The sequence below is a fragment of the Chionomys nivalis genome, chromosome 15 (genome assembly GCF_950005125.1).
Source record: "Chionomys nivalis chromosome 15, mChiNiv1.1, whole genome shotgun sequence".
NCBI classification, from domain to species: domain Eukaryota; kingdom Metazoa; phylum Chordata; class Mammalia; order Rodentia; family Cricetidae; genus Chionomys; species Chionomys nivalis.
The window spans coordinates 13,436,607-13,459,549 of record NC_080100.1 but is presented as its reverse complement, the minus strand read 5'-3'; the positions used below and the strand labels follow the sequence as shown (position 1 = coordinate 13,459,549).

The 22,943-nt window shown below is 34.7% G+C and overlaps 1 protein-coding gene across 7 annotated transcripts in view; it reads left to right on the top strand.

Annotated features, from left to right (window-relative positions):
• Positions 1 to 22,943, top strand: part of Cdh18 (cadherin 18) — a 736,062-nt gene that overhangs the window by 289,714 nt on the left and 423,405 nt on the right. The window lies entirely within an intron of this gene.

Genomic DNA, 22,943 nt, shown 5'->3' with positions numbered 1-22,943 from the left:
CCTTTGCTAATAATATTATCACTCCTTCCTCTTTTCAACTGAACTCTGGGAGTTCGGCCCACTGCCTAGAGAATGAACTGGCTTTCTGGAACCTAGTCCCAATGGAGAAATATCTTGCACAGTCTAGATACAGGGGGGCAAGCATTGGTCCTGCTTCAACCTGATCTGTCAAACTTTGTTGAGTCTCCAAGGGAGGCCTCACCCTCTCTGAGCTATGGATGTGGAGTGGGCTGGGGTGGAATGGGGAGAAGGGAGTGGACAGAGTGGAGGGGAGGGATGGGGAACTGGGGGTGTTATATAAAATTTTAAAAAAATTTAAAATAAAAAGTAATTTTTTTAGCACTTGGGAGGCAGAGGCAGGCGGATCTCTGTGAGTTCGAGACCAGCCTGGTCTACAAGAGCTAGTTCCAGGACAGGCTCCAAAACCATAGAGAAACCCTGTCTCGAAAAAAACCAAAAAAAAAAAAAAAAAAAAGTAATTTTTTTCTGTTTTTTTAATTTTTATTTATTTATTTATTTATTAAGGATTTCTGCCTTCTCCCCGCCACCACCTCCCATTTCCCTCCCCCTCCCCCATCGGGATGATGAGGGAGGGGGAATAAAAAGTAAATTAATGAAAATATTTTGATGTTTATACCCTCTTCTTTCAGCTATAATTTTATCATCAGTTTGTTAGTAAACATTCCTATATTTTAGCTATACATATTCATCTCCTTAGCAATATGCTATTAGAACAAACTGATTTTGATTATCAGTAACCTTGCCAAATGCAAAATCCATTAAATTCTTATGTCAGATTTTGGACTTTTTCTCTCTTTATAATTCTGTTCATGGTATTTTGACTCTGAAGTTTAGTGAAGTGAATCACTATCTACTAATTGGAGACCGTTCTTGATTCTAAGGTATCCATTTCTTAGACAGCCTCTGCTTCTAATTTGACTATAATTCTCCTGTCAATTTTCATTTAGCCTCTTTGAAAATCTGTTACTTATGTTAAAACTGCTTTCACAACCAAGAAACTCTATATCCAAATGAATAGATATTCTATGGAATTGGAAATAGATTTTAACATTTTTTTTTTTTTTTGATTTTTCGAGACAGGGTTTCTCTGTAGCTTTGGTGCCTGTCCTGGAACTAGCTCTTGTAGACCAGGCTGGCCTCGAACTCACAGAGATCCACCTGCCTCTGCCTCCCAAGTGCTGGGATTAAAGGTGTGCGCCACCACCGCTCGGCTTTAACATATTTTTTAAAGAAACAAAACCCTGCTTCTGAAGATAACCCCACGTACATGACTATATGAGAAATACTAATTGAACTCAGTGGATTTTTTTTTAAAGCTCAGAAAATGGAGTAAAATTGGGAGATATATACACTGGAAGAGAAAATCAGAGGGAGTGATAGATAATGGATATAACTGAGGACACACACAATGCATATATGCATTTCAAATTTTCAAATTAAAATTTTCAAAATAGAAATGCAATGCAATATATCTTAAGACTCATTCAAAGTGTGAGAATCATTTATTATAAAAGTACAAACAATAAAAACTAAGTGTAATGAAATAATCCCTCACTATCTTCTGTTTTGAGAGATGAACTCCCATGGACTCCTACTGAATATTTAGTTTACATTTTGTGCTAGGCTGGCTGGTCACTGGAATTCAGGGCTAAGCCTATCTCTGCCTCCCTGTCCCTTGTATTACAAGTGTGGGCAACCATACAGGCTCCTTGCATCTGTAGTCGGCTTGCTTACTTGTGTGGAGAGTACTTTACCAAATGTGTCCTATCACCAGGCTCCTATTCTTTTAAGATTATTTATTTTTGCTTTATGCCTGCGTGTGATTAACCTACAAGTAAAGCTTGGGAAAATATACATTCAGCACCCACAGAGGCAGGAAGAGAATATTTGATCCCCTGTAATTGAAGTCAAAGATAACTGTGAATCACCATGCTTTGGGAGAGCCATAAATACTCTTAACTGTTTTGAGTCATTAACCTAGTCCTTCTCTTTATTCTTTTGAATTCTCATTTATCTTACCCTATCTAGTCTCCTGTCTCTTCATATTATTCTTTTAAAAATACATAATATTAGAAAGTTTTATTTCAAAGTCCAAAAACATAATGATCAAGTAGTCACAGATGCAACTAAAATAATTAGATATGTATTATTCTTTATCACATCGAAACTCTGTTTTAACACTATATGGCTAACCATACCAGTTTAAGGATACTGTGATCTACATTCTTGCCTCGACAGAGGATTCCTATATATTGCTGCTCTACTCTTCAGCTCAGTTGTCATCTTTTTCCTTCACTAAAGGCTCCACTGCTGCTTAATTCCTAATGAGTTATCTTAATGGGATCCTATACACTACACTCAATTATAATGTCTTTATTAATCAAACGGTGCTTTGATTGTTCAATGGAAAAAGAAAAGATTTTAATGTAGATTTGGGATTTAACTGTTTTAAGAAAATTCAAAGTCATAACAGCATAAAAATGTCGTCTAACATGAAAAAATATTGGTTTTCTTAGCTTTAAAGAAATAAAAGAATACAGGCCTTGATTTATGATCCAATTAAAGGTGATATATGTACTTATATATGCTTATCTTATTACTATATGTCTCTATATGACCTCAAATGTGTAAATACATGTGTCTTTCCCAAAATTTACAAAGTTAAGACTAACTCACCAGTGTGATGGATTTTAGGAATTATTCTCTGGGGTCATTAGTCACAAGGAGTTGCCATGTAAAATGAGATTAGTTCCTTCATGTGGACAGGTACAGTGGTAGTCCTTTCTCAATGTCCTCCAACCAATGGAAAAAGAAAAACAAAATACATTGCTAGACATAGAAAAGATGATGATGTAGAGAGATATCTTTATGTTTAAGAACATGTCTGCTTTTTGAGGGGACCAGAGTGTTATTACCAGCACCCACATCAGGCAGCTTGAAACTGCTTGTAGCTCCCACTCCAAGAGATGCCCGTAACCTCAGATACATGCACATATATGGTATGGGAGGTTCTTATGTCTATGTGTTGTTTTTATTGGTTAATAAATAAAGAAACTGGCCTGGCTTATAGCAAGGTAGGACTTTGTTAGGCAGGGAAAGCAAGGCTGAATGCTGAAAGAGGGCAGAGTCAGAGAGAAGCCATGGAGCCACTGCTGGAGACAGACATTCTGGAACCTTGTCCATAGGCCGTGAGCCTTCTGATAAAATATAAAATAATGGAAATGTGTTAAATTAAGATGTAAAAGCTAGCCAATAAGAAGTTAGAGCTAATAGGCCAAGCAGTGATTTAATTACTACAGTTTCTGTGTGGTTATTTTAGGAGTCTGGGTGGCTGGGAAATGATCAAGCGGCCTCTTTCAAGACATATACTGACAGGTATATGTAAATAAATAGTAATCAAATATTTTTTTAAAAAAAGAAATGAGAAGTGTGCCTTCATCAATAAAATAATTTCTAGTACCTTCATATGGACTTTGCAGTGCCCAAAACTATGGAAAATCAAGAAGTGTTATTTAAGTAGTTCAGGATTATGGTAATCAGCTAGCTATAACACTCAAAATTAAGGTAGTGTTCTTAGCTGCTTGTTGGACTAGAACATTAAAAGCAGTGAATGCTCTCTTTTCCACCACTGACAAGCTCGTTCCTTTGGTAGGTTCTTCATATGGAAATATATGCAGGAAGAGGAGACTACATTCTGACCATATTATGTTTCAAATATGCAATAAAACTTGCCGATGCCTTCTTGCTTCATGACCTGCATCCACATCTTCCTCAGCAAAGAAGTGAAGATGATTAGGAAGCAGTAAGAACAGATTATGTCAGTCATTTTTGGCTCTCAAAAGTCTGACCAAACACAAAGTGGCAGCTTTTAAACCTTATATCCCTAGCAACAACAACCACCACCACAACAAATCAATGTAACATTCCCTTAAGGTGGGGCCGACTTGTTATGATGGTGAATGTAACTAAAACGTAAAGAAAATGTTCTCTTAGACAAAGTAGGTGCCAACACACTTAAAATAAATTTAAAAATCAGGCAGTTGTAAGAGAATTACAAAGTGGATGTTTTGTATAATAATTTGAAAGAGCCAATTTTCTTCCTAAAAGATAACCAAATGTCATGACCACTGTGGTGATAGAATGCCATATTCTCAAACTTGATATTTTTAATCATAGCAAAACCTAGGAAAACACAGTAAAGCCAAGTCCATTTAGCATACTTTGTAAGTACATGTGTGCAGAGATGCCCACTTGAGCTTGGAAAACCTGTGGGAGTTAATTCCTGGCAGAAATAGATTTCTTTGGCCGGGCGGTGGTGGTGCACACCTTTAATCCCAGCACTCGGGAGGCAGAGGCAGGAGGATCTCTGTGAGTTCGAGGCCAGCCTGGTCTACAAGAGCTAGTTCCAGGACAGGAACCAAAAGCTACAGAGAAACCCTGTCTCAAAAAATCCAAAAAAAAAAAAAAAAGAAAAGAAATAGATTTCTTTTCTGTCTTTACAGCCATCCACCATCATCTGGGGGTGGTACCATGTGAAATTTACCATGACTACATTGGCATGCCAATGTGTGCCAGTTTTGTTTAGGCATATGTATTGTTTATATTTGATGGATTTGTTTTTATTGTCTAAGGAACACCATCTACTAACAGGTGTCTTGAGCCCCTAATTCTTACAAATGGTGATTTTCCCCACTTCTTCTGAGCTGTACACATACATGCGTGCATATAGATGCATGTGCGTGCACACACACACACACTCACACACACATAAGTAAAATAACAAAAGGTGAGGGATTTGGGAGGGTGATTGAGTAAATGAGAAGAGTTGAAGGAGGAAGGAAGAAATGTGAGTGAGGTAGATACCATGGTTGTGTATGCAGTTAGCAAATATATTTATTATATAAATTAAAATGTTCTGGAGAGGGAAATTTGTAGTTAAGAAGAACATTGGATGCTCTTGAAAAGTATCTGAGTTTGACTCCACAAACCTAAGCTTTCAACAATCTATATTTCCAATTCCATGAGATCTGATGTCATTCCTCACTGTCTATGTGCACTGGGCATGTACTTGGTGTGCAGATATACATTCAGATAAATGAAGAACACACATACAAATTACTTAAAATGTCTTAGTATATTTTCATTTAAGTAGAACACTTTTGATCATCATTTATCTTTTCCTTACTGAGCAAACTTCCCTGTTATTTATTTTTCTTCTGAACATTTGTAAGATTTACCTATTTTCATTTTATGTGTAGGAGTGCCTTGCATGCCTGTATGCATGTGCACCATATGCGTTGCTCATGTTCATGGGAGACAGAAAAGGGCATCTGGTCATCTGGATCTATGTCACTCTACGTGCTGGAATCTGAACTTGGGTCCTCTGTAAGAGTGGCACACTCTTTAGTAACTTTGCTATCCTTCCAACCCCTTCTTCTGAAGGATTTTTCTAAATAGACACAGTCCATTACGTGCCTCTGGTTTGTTCATGGGTGTAGGGCCATGTACAGGAAGGGTAGCCTCTCAGAGGGCTCCATTCCCCAAAGAAATCAGACTCTTCCTCCAGAACTACCCTTAATTGCCAATCTTTCCTAGAAAATTTGTTCCTAACTCTGTTCCTACCAACACACAGCCTCATAAACTATATTCAGAAAAAAAGGTTTATTGCTCCCTTTCCTAAAGATACTCTTTCATGTTGGAGTTGTATTTTTGGCATTTCACAGCCTGTAAATCAACGTCCTTCAGGGACTCCTGCCATCGCAGCCCAAGGTAGTGATTTGGAGTGCGGAGGAGTTCACCGCAGGGGTGTACTCTCTTAAGCTTTGCAGCAGCAGTTTGCTGTGTCATCAATCTTGTTCAGCTGCACAGCACGACAATTTATCTGGACAACACTACAGAACGGATAGCAAAAGGTTATTGTTAGGTTATGAAGTTTTCTGACAATGACAATATGCCCAGGCTCAGATGAGTGGAAAGCACACTTAAACCGGGGGACTGCTGTGTAAAGACCTCTCCTAAGTCTGTATATCAGACTCCTGAGTTTGGACATCTCTATTCTAAGGGATACACTCTGAAGTATAACCAGTCCATATATAAGTGCTTTTATAAAGCCTCCACACATAATAATTTGGCAGTGTGTGTTGCAGGGACAAGATAATGCTCACTCTCATGTCAAACCAATAAATAGGAGCATAACCCAATATTTGTGAATTAATGGAATCACATTTAAAAAGAAAGTGGTAATCATGGTAGTGTCTGGTGGCTGTATGTAAAATCATTTTCTCATTTCTAGTACAAGACCAACAACCTGAGTTTAAAGCACAGATTTTAAGGGAGAAAAAGAAGAGCACATTCAAGAATAGTTCTCTATTGCACATCCATGTGTACAACTATACTAATATACAGTCATCTCTCTCTTCTCTTTCTCTCTCTCCCAATTCCACCAAATAAATAGAAATAAATGAATATATGAAAACAAAAGCACATACCTATGATATCCTCCCTTATTATTTTCATTACCTCATGTTATTGTCTGGGAAATATTGATAATTACAAAATAAATTGATATCATACGCTTGATAAATTATTCTCTATTCTACTTTATATTACCTTCTATTATAGCTCCTTCTTCAATAGTGTATCTCTTTAATAAAGTAAGTGTAGAATGAAATGGACTGCTTGTAAATTTTAGTCGAAGATAAAATACTTCTGCTTGAAATTGCAGAAGCCTTAACCCTCTTAGAGATGGCCTTATGACTGTCCTGCCTTTCTTCATGATGATTGCTGTACTTGAATTTAGAAATTGATCTTGTTCATTTCTTTTGGAACACATTTTAATAACTCATTTGTCTGATACCCATTGATAAATTTTTATTTCAAATTAAAGAAAAGGGGATAAAAGTTTTTTATCTCATGATATTTGTATTTATTTTTGTGTAATTTATCATTATCTCAGCTATTAATACATACTCATAAAAACTTCTGTCATAATTTTTTTCTAGTTTCTGATTTTAACAACTCAAAACAATCAATTTCTGAAAAAATATAATAAATTAGCTATATCTGCTCATAAAAAATAGAAATTCTTTAGTAAGACTTGTTTAGTAAAACAAGTGTATGTATTATAAAATACGGTATATATAAATTTTCTTTGTTAATAACATTTATATAAAATTTAATATTTATCAAAAGATGAATAAGATACTGAGTCTCTGGTAACAGAGACGGTTTTATTTTATTTACTTTTTAACTTTGAGACACACACAGAGTGTGACAGATTGAGAGAGAGAGCATATGTGTTTGTGTGTTGATTATACATGTCTATGGCAGCATCACTTTTGCATGTTTGCATGTAAACCTGTGTTCACTCTTAAACAGAAGTGATAGGCTCATGTTGACTGTCTTCCATATCTCTCTGCCACAATTTTTGAGACATCCTTTCTCTTTTGGAACCTGGAGCTTACTGATATACTAAGCCAGCTCCATTTATATGCCTATCTCTGCTTCCCCAGCAATGTGAGTACAAATGACAAGAAATCACATTTTTGCAGAAACACAAGCTTCTTCATGCTTGCTTAGCAAGGCACTTTGCCATCCAAACTTAGTTATTATTATTTGTATCTGTTATTTGTACAATATAATGTTTTCTGTTATATTTTCTCACATTTATTTAGTGTATTTGTACTTTGGTTATAATGATTCCTGCTGTCTACTTTGTCTTTCTTCCTCCTACTTTCTCTATAGACGGCTTATTATTTCACTTGGGAACAAGGAACAAATAATTTCTGATTGTGGTTGTACATATTTTTAATTCTAGTGTTGCATGGGTTGCGACACGAGGGTAATGTTTGCAAGGATGGAAATGGTTCATAACATGATCTTTCTCAAAACTAAAAGACATAACAAACACCAAAAAAAAAAAAAACAGAAAAATATAAAAGCCAATAAAATAAAAAAATCCACTGTTTTAAAAAGTCTTTTATCATTTTCATCTTTTCTTGTGGCATAATGAAATCTCAAAAATTTAATATAAAAATCTTGTAAAGACTAAAGGTATGACTCAGTGGTTAGTTGCATGTGTTGTTTGCTGATCTTTCAGAGGACCCAGGTTTGGTTCCTAGTACCTCACATTGTGGGTCGTCACTACCTGTAAACCCAGTTCAAAGGAATCAGATGCCTTTTTCTGGCCTCTTTCTGAACTATGTATGCATAAACATGGCAACATGTCCATTTAGAAAACACTAAAACATAACAAAAATAAATGCTATTTAAAAACCATCTCAATAAACAGTTTTCCTGCTGAGACCCCAACTACGTTGCTGTTAAAACAATGGACTTGAGACTCAGAATCAGGGCTGTTATGTTTATTAGCAGCTGTCAAGAATATCGACGGATATTCACTCTTCATATATTAATTATAGAAGATTTAGAACTCCTTTCTACAGTTCCTTGTATTATCTTTGTTGACCTAAATTTCCCTAATTCTCCCTTTGCTTTCATAAAGTTCTCCATGATCAGCACTTCTATTCAGGCCAAGGGAAGTCTGCACACAAGAGCTGACTTCCCTCTGACCACAAAGTATGAACAAGACAGGCCAATAGATCTGAAATCATAGGCAAGTACTGATGAATTTTTTCTTCCTGTCTTATGTCCCATGCATGTGTGACTGTATAGGGACACAATGAGTAGATGAAGATCAAACTCACGGAACTGCTTCACTAACAATGTAAATAAATATATGATAACATGTGCCCTTCATTTTATCCAAGATAGCTGATTTATATAGTAAATGAAAAGAAGTAATAATATTCTAAGTAAGGAATTTGCCTTTACACTGGGAATGGCATTTCAGTTACAAATTTTCACAACATTGTCCTTTAGGGTTTTACACTGTAGACTTTCCATATAAACGTATCAAGATGCTAATAGAAAACTGTTGTATCAAAGTCTTCATGTGTTCCCATATGGTGGTTTGTATTGCCTATTCTGACTGTATGGCCATTGCCATTTTTTTTGTAATTGTAAAAGTAGAAAAGTGTGAATAATGATGATATTCTCAAAGTCGTGAAGGTCAGCATTTTTACAGTATTTCTTCTGCTGTTCTCCGGTGATGTAAGGTCCATTGGAAGTGCTAATATACCACTGTGTACTTGTTAATTTAGGAAGACACTTCAGCATTTAACTTATTTCAGTTACTGTTTAGACATTTCATTTAGCTACTTTGTATCAAAAGCTCAAAGCGATCGTTACTAAATCTGTATGCGAGGCATTTTCTTTCAAGAAGTTTTCAATAGTGGGTCAATCATCAGTTTTAAAACTGTACTGTGGATGTGTGTCATAACGAGCTATTTCCAAACAAGTAAGAGTGCTCAAAGTTAATCATGGGAGACAAGATGTGGTCATCATATGCACACAGGAATTTAAGGTATAGCACAAAGAATTGAAATGAGTGGCCGTGGCCCCAGCTGCATAACTACTGGTAGATATGTGAATGTCTGCCAGTTTTATTTCTATATTTTATCCATGATGAAGAGAGCTGATCCGATAGACTTACAGTCAGTTAGGATAAATGACCATCTTAACATAATTTCTTGGAATCAGTAAAAATCACCTCTATTATTTGAAGTATGGTTCATTTGACATTTCTAATTTTTAAAAGTCATGTCAACCCAACATCAATAATCCTTTCAGAAAATAGGACCCTCAGAATGATGTGTCAGCGATGGAGTGAGAAAATCTTGTTTTTCTCAAAGAAATGTTTTTCTCAAAGGCTTTAGCCGTGTGCACTCCCAGGCGCCGTCTGAATCTGAGGGCCCTTATGTTTGACTTTTAGGCAAGCTGAGATGTTGGGATGTTCAGAGCACTGTCCCTTCTCTCTGGCAGTCTTTTTCTGTTGTCTCCCCTCCCCATTTTTTTGTAAACCTTTGGAGTTTTTCTAACTCGTGGCTCATATGATTGCAAGAGATATTCTATGCAAGAAGGGAAGCTAGACTGGTGTCCTGTTTCTTTTTATGTTGATGTCATAGAATGCCAAAGACTGAATAATTTCAAATGAACACTGCTTTCTGGGAACTTGAAGACTGAGTTCTTGTCCTATACTGTTTTCCTTGCTTCCTCATCAGTGATAAAAACTGAAAAGAGGTAAGAGTTGACACACTAATGTTAATTAACAGAAGTCGATGAAGAAATAGGCTGAATATGCATTAGAGGCAGAGGTTGAGACCTTCTAATTCTCTCATGGAGAACATTTATACTAAACTGCAATCTTAAATAGCAGCTTTGAGATTTTGTCATTTAAATTCCAGCCTAATCCTTGGTGAAGTCACACATGTTCAAGAAGAGAGAAACCCCCCCTCAAGGTAATTCCCAATCAGATACTCCACTTCTCCACTTTCTAATGCAGTCATTATGTCCAGAAGGAATGCCTGTTTATGTTCCCTAAAGGAGATTACATCACTGTGAGGACCTATTGTGTATAAAACTTAAGGTGATATCAGATGGTAAAACAATCTTATGGGATTGCCATCATGTATGTGATCCAGTTCTGACACATATGCCAAGTAGGAGTATCCAAACTGTTGCTATGACAGCCAATTACAGCAGGAATCTTAAAAGTTTGCATTTGAAACAGTGTGTGGCACGATACTCATAATTTTGTGCTAAAAAAGTAGCTTCTCTAAGAGTCTAAAGAAATGGCCCTCAGTTTCAGATGGTGCCTGCAAACACATTCTGCTAATGCCAGATTTATTTCTTCACGAACTCTTTTTTTCATATGTGGCCCATCATTTTGATGAATCTATTTTCTGAAGTGATTATTGATGTAGGTTTGACTTCACCTTTAAAAATTCAGAAATATCATATACACACACGCTGATTCAAATAATACAGTCATTTTCTTTTTATTCCAGGAAATTATAAGGTAACAAAGGATTACGTATTAATTTTATCATCTTGTTCTGGATTTCCCCATTACATTTTAAAAAGGAAAATCAAACATTCCATTGCCAAGCAAAAGTTCATTAGCCCAACACTAATAAACCTCATGTACATCTCAAAATATACTATATTACAGAAAACTATAGTACAACTTTGCAAGCGGCTTCCTGAAACATAATTCCCAGTGGGGAGAAACAGTATACTATAAGACTGGCTGTAACTTCCTGATTATGGAGAGCTAGAATGTTGCAGACAGAGCCAAATGGTCTAGAACTATCCTTAGTTTCCTTAGTAACTACCCATTGTCCAGCAGAACTTACATCTCTTCAACTACCAGAACATGCCAGCAGCTTCCATAAATACGAAAGCTGGGAAAGTTACCACAGAGAGCATTTGAAATCTGTGGCTGTTTCCATTTTTTTTTGCCATAAACAATCAACCTAAATAAGTAAATGCCTTATGACTTATGACTTGTGTGTTACCATGAAAATTTCATGTTAAAGTTCCCAAAGTGGATCCTGTATATTTGGACAAGAAGAAGTCATATTCTGGGGACACAATAACATGTATGAGACTGAAATTAAACCCTCACTATCCTCTGGAAAGAGCTGTGCTTTACAAATGATTTGGATAATTCTCAGGAGAGATGAATTTAAAGCAAAACTTAATTGAAAATGTTTGTTGTGTCCTTGTTGTTTTTGGTTGGGGAGGTTGTTTTTCATGCTTAGTAAGATAAGATACACCACTGCCTTCTCCTAAGAAACAAACAAGGCTGATGAGAAGTAAGTGACAAATTTTCAGAGAAACAGAAAATAGCAAACAGCGTATCCAACAAACACACACACACACACACACTCACACAAACACACACACACACTCACACAAACACACACACACACGTTGTGCAATTAGCACAATTTGAAAAGGATGCTCGATCCTGAGTATTTACAGCATTATTGCTTGTGAACACACAAGCTGGGTTCCTCTGGAACTACACAGCCACATACGACAACCAACCAAGCACCATCTACCTCAGCTTTCTGGAAACCCACCTTAAAGGGTTGCTGATAGTTATGAATGGTCCTAGGCATTTGCCCATGTCTGTTCACTGATCAAGTTTCCTTTTTATTCTTTGTGTGTGGGGATGTGTGGGGGTGTGTGGGGGTACAGGGACCAGTATGCAGGTGCAGGAGGAGATTCAGAGGTTTCAGATCATTCGGAGCTGAAGTTGCAGGTGATTGTATCAGCCTGCTTCACAATCTTACCTCCTTAATCTTGTCAGCCATTCTAATACCCTCCTGACCACTCATTGCTGGGAACTGGTCTCGGGTCCTCTGCAAGAGTAATAAGCAGCTCTCAGCTATCTCTCTTTCTGCAGCCCCTTGAAACAATTTTAATCTAAACAAATCACAATCTTAACAGTTGTTCTTCTTGTAGATTATTTCTGAGATAGACGACTACTGATTGTAAAGTATATTTTCTAATCTAATTGACTCAACGATGTGGAAACACTGAACTATATGCTCTACAGTAATGATTTCATTTCTGTCATTTTCATGCAAACAAAATATAAATATATTTTCAGGGTATATAACCTGTAAAACCCACTGCTAGAGCATTCCTAACTGGTGTTTCATCATACCATTATATTAAAAGCCTATTAAATCTATTCACTAATACTTCACACAAGTGTTTGTTCAAACACTAAATCAAATTAAATCCCAGTCATTGGAGATTAATTTGTTAAAATACTTGCAGTGCAATGTGAGGCCACTGAAGTGTAAAAAGCAAAGGGACAACAGACACTTGACCTCCGTGATCCTTCAGGAGTCTCTGCTACTTTTGTGGACAGTTAGAACAAATTCCAAGTAAAATTTATGGGGAGACATACTTATCTAGTGGTGACTAACGTGTTGAGTGCATTATACCCCTGTGCTGGGCCTTTTCTCTGGAGGCTCCTCAGTTTTCTGTATTCTTGGTAACTACAGTTCAGTTGTCTCTAGCATTGAAGTTGAGTCTCTCTTTAGGATTGTTTCATAGATGTGACTCTTTATTCTTCTACTTAAAGTTTTTTGCAGTTCCTTCTTCCAGCACCTTCAATGCAGCTAGATTTATGGAATAACTTTACTCTCAAAAACACAATACAGTGGAAACCTGTCCCTTATTTGAGCAGTAAAAGCTCAGGGACAGAGATTCTTGACATTGGTTTCTTAGCATAGCTAGAACTTATGCTGATGTTTTTGGTTTTGGATTGGGAGAATTTGTTAGTTAGTTTGTTTATTTGTTCGTGTAGCTGAGGGTGACCCATTAATTCCTTAGCCTCTCGATGTCAATTAAAGAATTTAAAGAAAATGTGTGTTAGCACCCATGGCTTAACATTTTCTTTTCTTAATAATTATGTTCTGAATAAAGTTTTGATTACTGCATTTCCCTCAACTATAGTCTCTTTACTTCCTAGATCTGGTAATTCATTTTGGGAGTTGGAGTGGAACATAGCACTTGTAGATGTCAGAGAAAATAAACCCTGTCTCAGAAAAAAAAATATATGCATATATATGTGTGTATAGTATAAAAAACAGAGAGAATATTTTAAGCTATTTTTAAATTAAGTATATTCTTTTCCTTAGAAATAACAAATTTATGAAGAAAGATCAATTTATCCAGGAATTTACTTTAAGACACCATCAACAAAATATCAATCTTTAAGTGAGGAAATGACATTTCTTTAGATGATAATGAAAAATATATAAACATCATTAGAAAGCAAATTATAGACATGAGTTATTTACAGTGGAATATTGTCTCCATATTTGTAAAGGAAGCATGTAATTGCCAATGTTAATATCTATATAAAAATTTTCAAAATTCTGGATATGATTTGTAAGATCAGCTAGCATATCTAAAACATGGCTGTAATCAATTATACATAACTGAAATTTCCAAGTACCAGATGATAACAGGTTTCTTTTTTCTTGTTTTATTATTTTTTTTATTTGTTCTCTTTATGATTTGTAGTGATAGCACTATTCTCATCTCATCTCTTGTAAAGAAGAACCTGTCATCACATTTCTCTTAATTTTTTTTTTTTTGTGGGAGGTGTTTATGACATGACTTCACTGGCATAGCAACAGCAACAAGTGTAAACATAGTTCTGAAATTTGCAATTTTGATATTGAATTGTGTCTCCTCCTCCTCCTCCTCCTCCTCCTCTTTCTCCTTCTCTTCCCCCTCTCTCCTTTCTCTCATTGAAAATGTTCTACAAATGTGTATATTCATTTTTCTCAATTACCTTGTTTTCTCTTTGCTTTGTTTTTTATTTTTCTATCTGTTTTATTCTTTAAACAAAATAAAATAACATATGCAATTTATTAATTCTTCATTTTAGTAGGTTTCTTTCAAGGATCATTTAATCGCTCTTTAAAATTTACAGTTTGAAAATTACATGCATGTGTACAATGTATTATGAACATATCATCCCCTTAACTTCCCATATCCCTCAGACTACTGAGAACCCACTTTTCTACCCAAGCATTCTCCCTGCTACTGTCATATCTTATTTTGGTGTGCATGTCTTGCAGAAGAAACCATAGCTTTGTGTGTTTATGTCTACATCACCCATGCTATTTCTAAAACACAGTATTTCACAGGACTATTGTCCATACACTAGTTTTGGTCTTTGCTGGGTCTTGGAGGAGGTGGTATTGATTCCATTTTAGAGCTATGCTAAAACAACATGTCTTTAACTTACATAAACCTAAGTAGCATGGAACACAGATTCACAGAAGTCAATTATTTAGTAAGAGAGAGCTATATGAAGTTGCTAACGATATTGGGCAACTTCTGCTTTAGATTATATTCATATAATATAAAGGAAAGAGACAGTGTGAAATAAGGATCAATGACATTCATGATAGTAAGCTAAAGGAAATGTAGACACTCTGCCACCTCAATATTAATGTGTTATCTAAACATTCATTACCACAATCTTGGCTAAAGACTCTCTGTGCAGTAGGTGATAGAGTGCAGAAATGTTTCTTGATATTTGTTTTGTTCTGTTTGTTTCTTAGAAAATCTCTTCATTCGCTGGGGGCATCCCATTAACTAGGACCATTATCTCCAAACCCCAGGGTTCTCCTGTCAAGGAAAACAAAACTGCTCCTCTCACCGCTTTGCCACCATCTACTGTTATTATAATGAGTTGATTCTCTCTCTCTCTCTCTCTCTCTCTCTCTCTCTCTCTCTCTCCCTCCCTCTCCTTGTTTTCTTGATTGATTTCTTGCTTTCTATCTATATTTCTGTCTTCTAAGAAAAGAATTGTGGAAATTGAACTCAGGGGTTTGTGATTGAACAGCTAGCACTCTGCTGACTCAGCTATTTCCTAGTTCCCATTTTCATTCCCAAAAGTTTAGACTCATCTGCTATATTCAGATATATGAGATAAGTATTTTGTATGTTAATATCAAATATCAGTTGCACTTCAGATGTACTAACTTTACCTGGATAAATTGTTGTGTCTTTGTTTCCTATGCCTATCTGTTTGACTACATTCATTAAATTTACCTGAAAATTTAAAGAGAAATCATGAGATAGCAAGTGAGATTTTTATTTTTTTATTAGAAAACACTATTTCCTGCTAAACTGATGGCAGAAGAATATTTTCAGTTAAGATGTAATTGTTTCTTATCATAAATTGTCATTTAATCTCATCTTCAAAATGGAATATTATGGTAGCTTTATTTAAGGTAAATCAAAACATAATACTTAAATAGCCCTGTCTTTTAATATTTTTATGCTTTCATGTTTTTCTACAAAGTATTTGTTCTTTTAAGTTACTGCATATTTTGCTTGGTTGATAGCTTTATTTTAACTGAATATTAAAGACGTGGTCTCTGGTGTGCTAACCATGTGCTGGACCCCTGAGCTTTGCCCTGACTCCCTGTGTTGTCTTTGTTCCCAGAATATTTAAACACCTGGCATCAAACTTTGGGATCATATCTACTGTTTCCTCTCCTTTAGTTTGAATTAACTGAAGATCACACCTTGACAATTGCTTACTGTGTCCTTAGCAGTCATTTCTGGCTGTGTGCATAATGGAATAAAGGCTTCTCTGCTGTTGAATGTGAACAATGTCGAGATGATTGTTTGCATAACCTCTAGAATCAGAAAATTTCTAAATCATTAAACCTGTTCTGACTGGAAGAATAAAGAATCCCTTTTATGCTAGCACACAGCATTTGTCAAGTGTGTGAGTTCAGGAGATTCAAGCTTAAATGAGCATCAACAGATCTTTTAATCGGTTAGATAAAATTATTTCAGTGAATTTGGATATATTTCCTCACTACCATAATGAAGCAGTAAGCTATCAATCAAATCAATGAACTACTATTCTTAAGGGCTTATTAAAATGACAAAAACAATCCATTTGTGCCTGGATATTTTGACTGCTTTAATTATGTTCTCTATCAAAACTTCACTGATTTAAAAAATTATTTGGCATTTTACAAGTTGATGAAGACACCATGGTGATTTCCACAGCAAACAGCACCTTTTGCAGTTGGTACATGCACTTTGTTGAGTCTCTTTTTCCATGTGTTTTTGTTTCTTATGTATAAATTATACTAATTATATGTTGATAATATAACCACAGAAACTAACTATATGGCAATAATATAATCAATGACCAAGTATCAATTCTTAGAAAATTTAGGTATTAGGAATTTTCCATTTTCCTCTTAAGCTTAGCCATTGTTTTGGGTAGATCACCAGTAAGGTGTTGGTGATTTTTCATAAACACAATGACTTCTACTACATACACATATGTGTTTGTATGTGTGAAGTTTGCTATTTCATCTTTATTTTCCCCAACAGGATCTTCAAAGCATCTATTATTTAAAATTTGCACTCTTGTTTAGAAACTTATAATCCAAGGCTGAATCTTTCAGAAAAATTGACAATGTCTCTAAAAGCAATGTTTAATGGCAATAAGAATCACCCATACAATATCATAAATACTTTATTATTTTGCTTTGCTTTATTAAGAAATTTAGATGAATGGAGAAACCCTGTCTCGAAAAATCAAAAAAAAAAATAAGAAATTTAGATGAGACTTTGTGCAGGGGAGAAATGAATAAGATAATAAAAGTTAGTTAAAGCAGATAAGACAAAGAGAAGATAAAACTTCTGTTCTTATAATAAAAATTTATTTCTAGATAAAAATATTTGTGTGGGGAGTGGCACTGTGCTGGTAAGAAGAATAATGTCTAACATGCTATTTCAAATTTTATTTCCTTTAGAGAAAAGAAATGATGCATAAGTATCTATCTGAACATATATTCACATATAGAATAATGAATTGCATAATATTCATCATTAATGAATAATATTTCTTTAATTTATTGCTCAGTTAAAAATTAATTAGCCGTTAATCACTAGAAGACTTTCATTTAATTACGATGATCCAAAGGCCTGAGTAGCTGTATTACAGCGAATATTGGTACATGGATGAAGTTAGATAACTCACACTTTCATTAAGAAATTTTTTTTGTTTATACTGGTAATATTTTATGTATTTATTTATGTGTGGAGGGGTGTGGAGAGCACAAAGCTGAGGTTAGAAGATGATATGTTGGAGCCAGTTCTTCACCACAATTGTTTCCAGGGTCTAGCAAAGTTCACCAGACTTAGTAGCTATTTTCTTTATGCAACCAGCCATTCCTATTCTTACTATTGTATTTTTAAATGAAATAAAATCATATCTTTCTTCCTTATCATACCCAAAACATATCTATGCCTGCCTTCTTCAATAGTGACCTGTAATTCTTTGCACATAGAACCCCCCCCATGAGATTTCCTTCTTCCATTTCAGCATGTTGTCATATTTTAAGTCGTACTTAGGTTGCTACATTGTTCAGGTATCATGGGTGCATTTTTTCTGTCATTTCTTGAGGACAAAATCTCACAAGACTTCCCAATCATTGGTCTCTTGCAATCTTTCTGCTCCATCTTCCATAATGTTCCATAAACTTTTTGTGTTATAGATACACATACTGCATACCAAGATCAGTTCATCTCTGCATTTTGTACATTTACGGTTTTCAGTGGTGTTCGGTTAGCTTCACAAAGACACTTACTGGTGAGACACAAAAGTAGATCTTATCTTTAGATGTAAGAATATGTTATAGAGTGCAGTTAGGATTCATGATGTTCTAGATTATCCTCTAAACTCCATGACCTCACAAACTCTCAATGGTTGATTAGATTTTTAGTACCAGATATGAGCTGTTGGTTAACACCAGATGTGCATGTCACCATATTTCATTAGGTATACATTATTAAGCTGGTATTTATTGTTCTTTATAAGCATGACAGTTGAGTAGGATTATTGATTGCTTCCCTCTCCTGGCCACATTCATTGATCTTCTATTATTACAAAAGTCACACCCCACGAAAGAGGCTTTCAGTTTAATTTCATCTCTAACTTGGAAGTCCTGTGTCTGAAATTTATGACAATTTTAGTCAAAGGAACATAACTTCAATCTCTGAGAGGCAACCATGGGTAATAATAGCCTATACTGCTTTGAGAGTCTTGATTAAAGGTTTGAAATGTTGTTTTTTATACCTCTAACTGGGGTTTTGTCATGTAGTCTATGGATCCTGGCAGTCCAAATGGAATAATTTCATTTAGGATAAATACATACTTTTATGTATGTTATTCCTAAATTGTTATTTATTCCTTCTCCCCCTCCTTATCTACTCACTCCTCTCACCCATTCCCCATTTCCTATTTCTTCTTTCATGTCACCTGTATTTTGGTACTTTGTTCTCCACCACCCCTCCCATGATCCCTTGTTATGTTCTTGATTACTTTAGGTTTCATAATCACAGAAAAATTGGAGCTTGGTAAATAGAATGAGAGAAAATGTTCGTCACTTGTTTTTTCTGAGGCTTGATTACCTCATTCAATATAATACTTTCTAGTTCCATCAATTTACCTTCATTTATTTATCAGTATAGTTGAATAGTATTCTGTTTTTATATGTACCATATTTCATTATCTGGTCATAAGTTAAAAACATTCAGATTGTTTCCATTGGGAAGAGAGTGTCTGTGAATATGGCTGAGCAAAGATCAGTAGAGTAGGATGCCAAGTTCTTTGGGCACAAACCAAGGTGGCGTAACCTGGTCATAGAGTAGAATTATTTTTGGCCACTTAAAAATTTTCAACATTAATATTCACTATTGTTAATAAAATCTCATAAGCTTGTATTCTGCAGGTGTAGGCTTCAAAAATTCCAATACCTATGGGCTGGAATCCAGACTGCCTATAAGCATGAAGTAGTCAATGAGATATTACAGTAATATCACAGAGCTCTCAGAGGTTACATAATTCTTTATTTTGCTCCTGGAATTTCAATTCTAGTTTCAAAATACATAAAAAATAACAAAAACCTGAATATACTAATACAAAGGAATATACTACTAATAACTATAAATATGTTAAGGTCATTTTCTTTTTTTTTTTTTTTTTTTTTTTGGATTTTTCGAGACAGGGTTTCTCCATAGCTTTTGGTTCCTGTCCTGGCACTAGCTCTTGTAGACCAGGCTGGCCTCGAACTCACAGAGACCTGCCTGTCTCTGCCTCCCGAGTGCTGGGATTAAAGGCGTGCGCCACCACCACCTGGCGTTAAGGTCATTTTCTCTGGCCAATATGGGTATAGCTTATTATTTTAAAATCATATTTATTATTGATAATGTCAGAATAATGCTAGTATCTTATGGACCTGGAATAATCAAGCCTTTTTGTTTAGCATCTGAAATTTTGCTCTTCAGTTTACATTCTTATTTTTTTATTTTCTAATAAAATGTGAGAATATTATTTCCAAGCATTGCTCACTGTACAAACCTTCCATAAAAAGAAATAGTTCATGTCAATTTTTTAAAAATATTTATTTATTTATTATGTATACAATATTCTGTCTGTGTGCATCTCTACAGGCCAGAAGAGGGCACCAGACCTCTTTACAGATGATTGTGAGCCACCATGTGGTTGCCGGGACCTTTGGAAGAGCAGGCAATGCTCTTAACCATTGAGCCATCTCTCCAGCCCAGCTCATGTCAATTTAAATTTAAATATCACAAAGGATTATTTTCTGTTTTTTTATTTTTTTTAATGTATACCTTTTTTTCTCAAATTTCACAATAAGAATTCCCAAGAATAACCTCAGATGATTAGATGTATTTGCTTTCTGTTTGTCCCTCTTCAAGTCCATAACGAGAGAGCAATTCTAAGGGAGGAGTGAAAATTCAGCTTTTCACAAAGTAAGTAAAAACAGTTGAAGTCGTGTCAATGATATTTAACCAGGCAACTAGACAATTTTTGAAGGATAATGATTTCTCAAGTAATATATTCAGTAATGCAGTGCACAGTGAATGAGAGAGAGGGAGAGACAGAGAGCAGCTAATGAAATCACAGCCTCTGCTTCATTGGAGCCTTTCCATACACTCTTGAGTTCTCATAGTAGACTAATCTTAACTTTCATTGTGGTGACTTTTCTAAATGAAATCATTACTATAGTATGCATATGATAAAAATCTGTGAATCTATTTTGAAAGTATTGATTAAAAACATTTATACCCTAAAATTGGCTCTTTTGCTATTTGTTGTAATATATATATATAGTAATATATATATATTGAAAATTAAATAATGGATGTTTATAGTGCTTTCAAATTCTATTCAAGAGTAACTTTCTTTCTTGCACATAAATTGTATATCATAACATAGGTGACACATTTAATGAATAACAAAAGTTAAATAAAAACTTCTTAAACTCAACACATAATTAGTTCTATACAAATGCTATATCAATTAAAACTGTGAAAGCATGATCCTAATTTTCTTAAGTACCCTTATAAAATCTATGGATTGTCAAGAATAGTTAACTTATAACTGCTAACTATGTCACTACCATGGCACTTCTTAGGGGGCAGGAGAAAGGTATGAAAATTTGAAGAGGGACATAAGGAAGGAAAGTGGGTTCATATAGGAGAACAAAGTATGTCCCTAGTTTGGTGGGAATTAACATTATTCCTTGGAACACCAAGGATAAATAAAAAACATATTAAAAAACTTACAAAAATTGCATCTTATATATATTCCACCCTATTTACTTAAGTGTGTAATATAAAATATTACTTTTTTCATAAGTTTGAGGATGTTAATTGAGTTTTAGGTATTAGTATTAAGATATATTTCATGAGAAATACTTAAGTTTACTTTCATTACAAAGAATTCAATGTCTCAATTCATGTAGGATTTCTGCAAAAACTAGGGATCAGAATTTAATTAATTAACAGCATACCAGTTGTTCGTTAGCTTCATGTCATCAAAGGACTCAAGGCTGTCAGTCAATCACTCTGTGACTTATAATATCCGACAAGTTAAGCAATATGACACATAAGTGTAAAACATCTCAATCAAGTAAATTCTGTAAATTTATACATGAAATATCACAGACTTTAAAAGGACTCTAATATTTATTTCTTTTTCATACTTGATGAAAGTGTTTCTTGTCATCCTTAGCAATGCATAGGTCATAAACACCTTCTAAACAACAGCTCTCTATTGATTTCAAGAAGCAAGAACCAGGGTATATAGATGTAGATAGATGTTTTATTTGCCAGTATTTCTTGATAAAGGGATTTCATCTAAGGCTCTTCAGCCTGCTTATGAAATAGTAAGAGATGTCATGAAGCTTTTATGTGACATTGTATTTTTATTTGGTAAGTTCTAAATATGCTGACTCCAAATTCAGAGTCTTGTATTTGTCGTTACCAGTTGTGCAGTGTGTCTGCGGAGATTTCACACAACATTGTCTCTGTTGAAAAATAGTGTTGGCTTTCAAGAGAACACATTGAAAACTTCTTTGAGTTGTAAATGTTGAGTGTATAAATCTTATAAATATTAATACCTTCTGACATTTGATATGGTTTTGAAATGTGGTATTTTTATAGCTTAAGAAGTGACTTAAAATACATTTTTTTAAAGAAACTTCTAAATCATGATTCTCTGTCTTAGAATTTGAGCATGACACTTTAAAATTTTATTATTCATGAGGGCCATGCAGTTTGATTATAAAATGGATCCAAGTTTGTAGTCAACATTTCTTCAGTGTTTCTTAAGAAACAGCATCCTTCCTAGTAATGGATATATTTATAAGTGAAGATATTAGGGGATAGAATTCAGGTGCGTTAAAAATGCAGATTTAGTATTTTGGTTTTATATATAGTATCAAAACAAGTATTTACAAAATGAGTTCAATCAATGAAATTTAGTTATTATTAAAAAACCTTGACTTACATAGAAAGAACAACCAGAGTAACTACGTTGTGTTGTTGGTTAAACTTTCCGTGGTTGATGGCTCACAAGCAAAATGTGGATTTGTCAGTGCCCTATGGTTCAATCAAGACTCTTTGTGAAAGTACATTAGATTTTTGATTATTTATGATACCTATAATCATGTGTTGTTTGGGTGAGTCAACGCAGATGCAGTAAATTAATGCATGCCCAGTGAAGGTCTGTTTCAGGTTTTCAGCTCTGCAGCTAATCTACACATGTAGAATTTAATGGTTTCTTGAGCGATAAAAAATTTTTAAACAAGTATTTTTGTAACTTTTTTGAAATTAAAAAAAAAATTCTATATATTATGAGGCCTGGAGACTTCTGATTTTATTTTATTGGTGTTCCATTATGAAAATAGTATTGATTCTGATACAACTGGGTGAAGTCTTGATCCAAAAATTACAGAGAGTGAGGGTACTTTACAAAAACAAAAATTTACAAATGAAAGGGTGTTTAAAAGACAATGACAGTACAAAAAACATTTGCTAAATACATCAACTATTAATTTAAAGCTTTTAATGAAACACAATATTTTCTTAATGTGAAAATTTGAACCAAATTCTATGTACACGATGCAAAGCAAGTA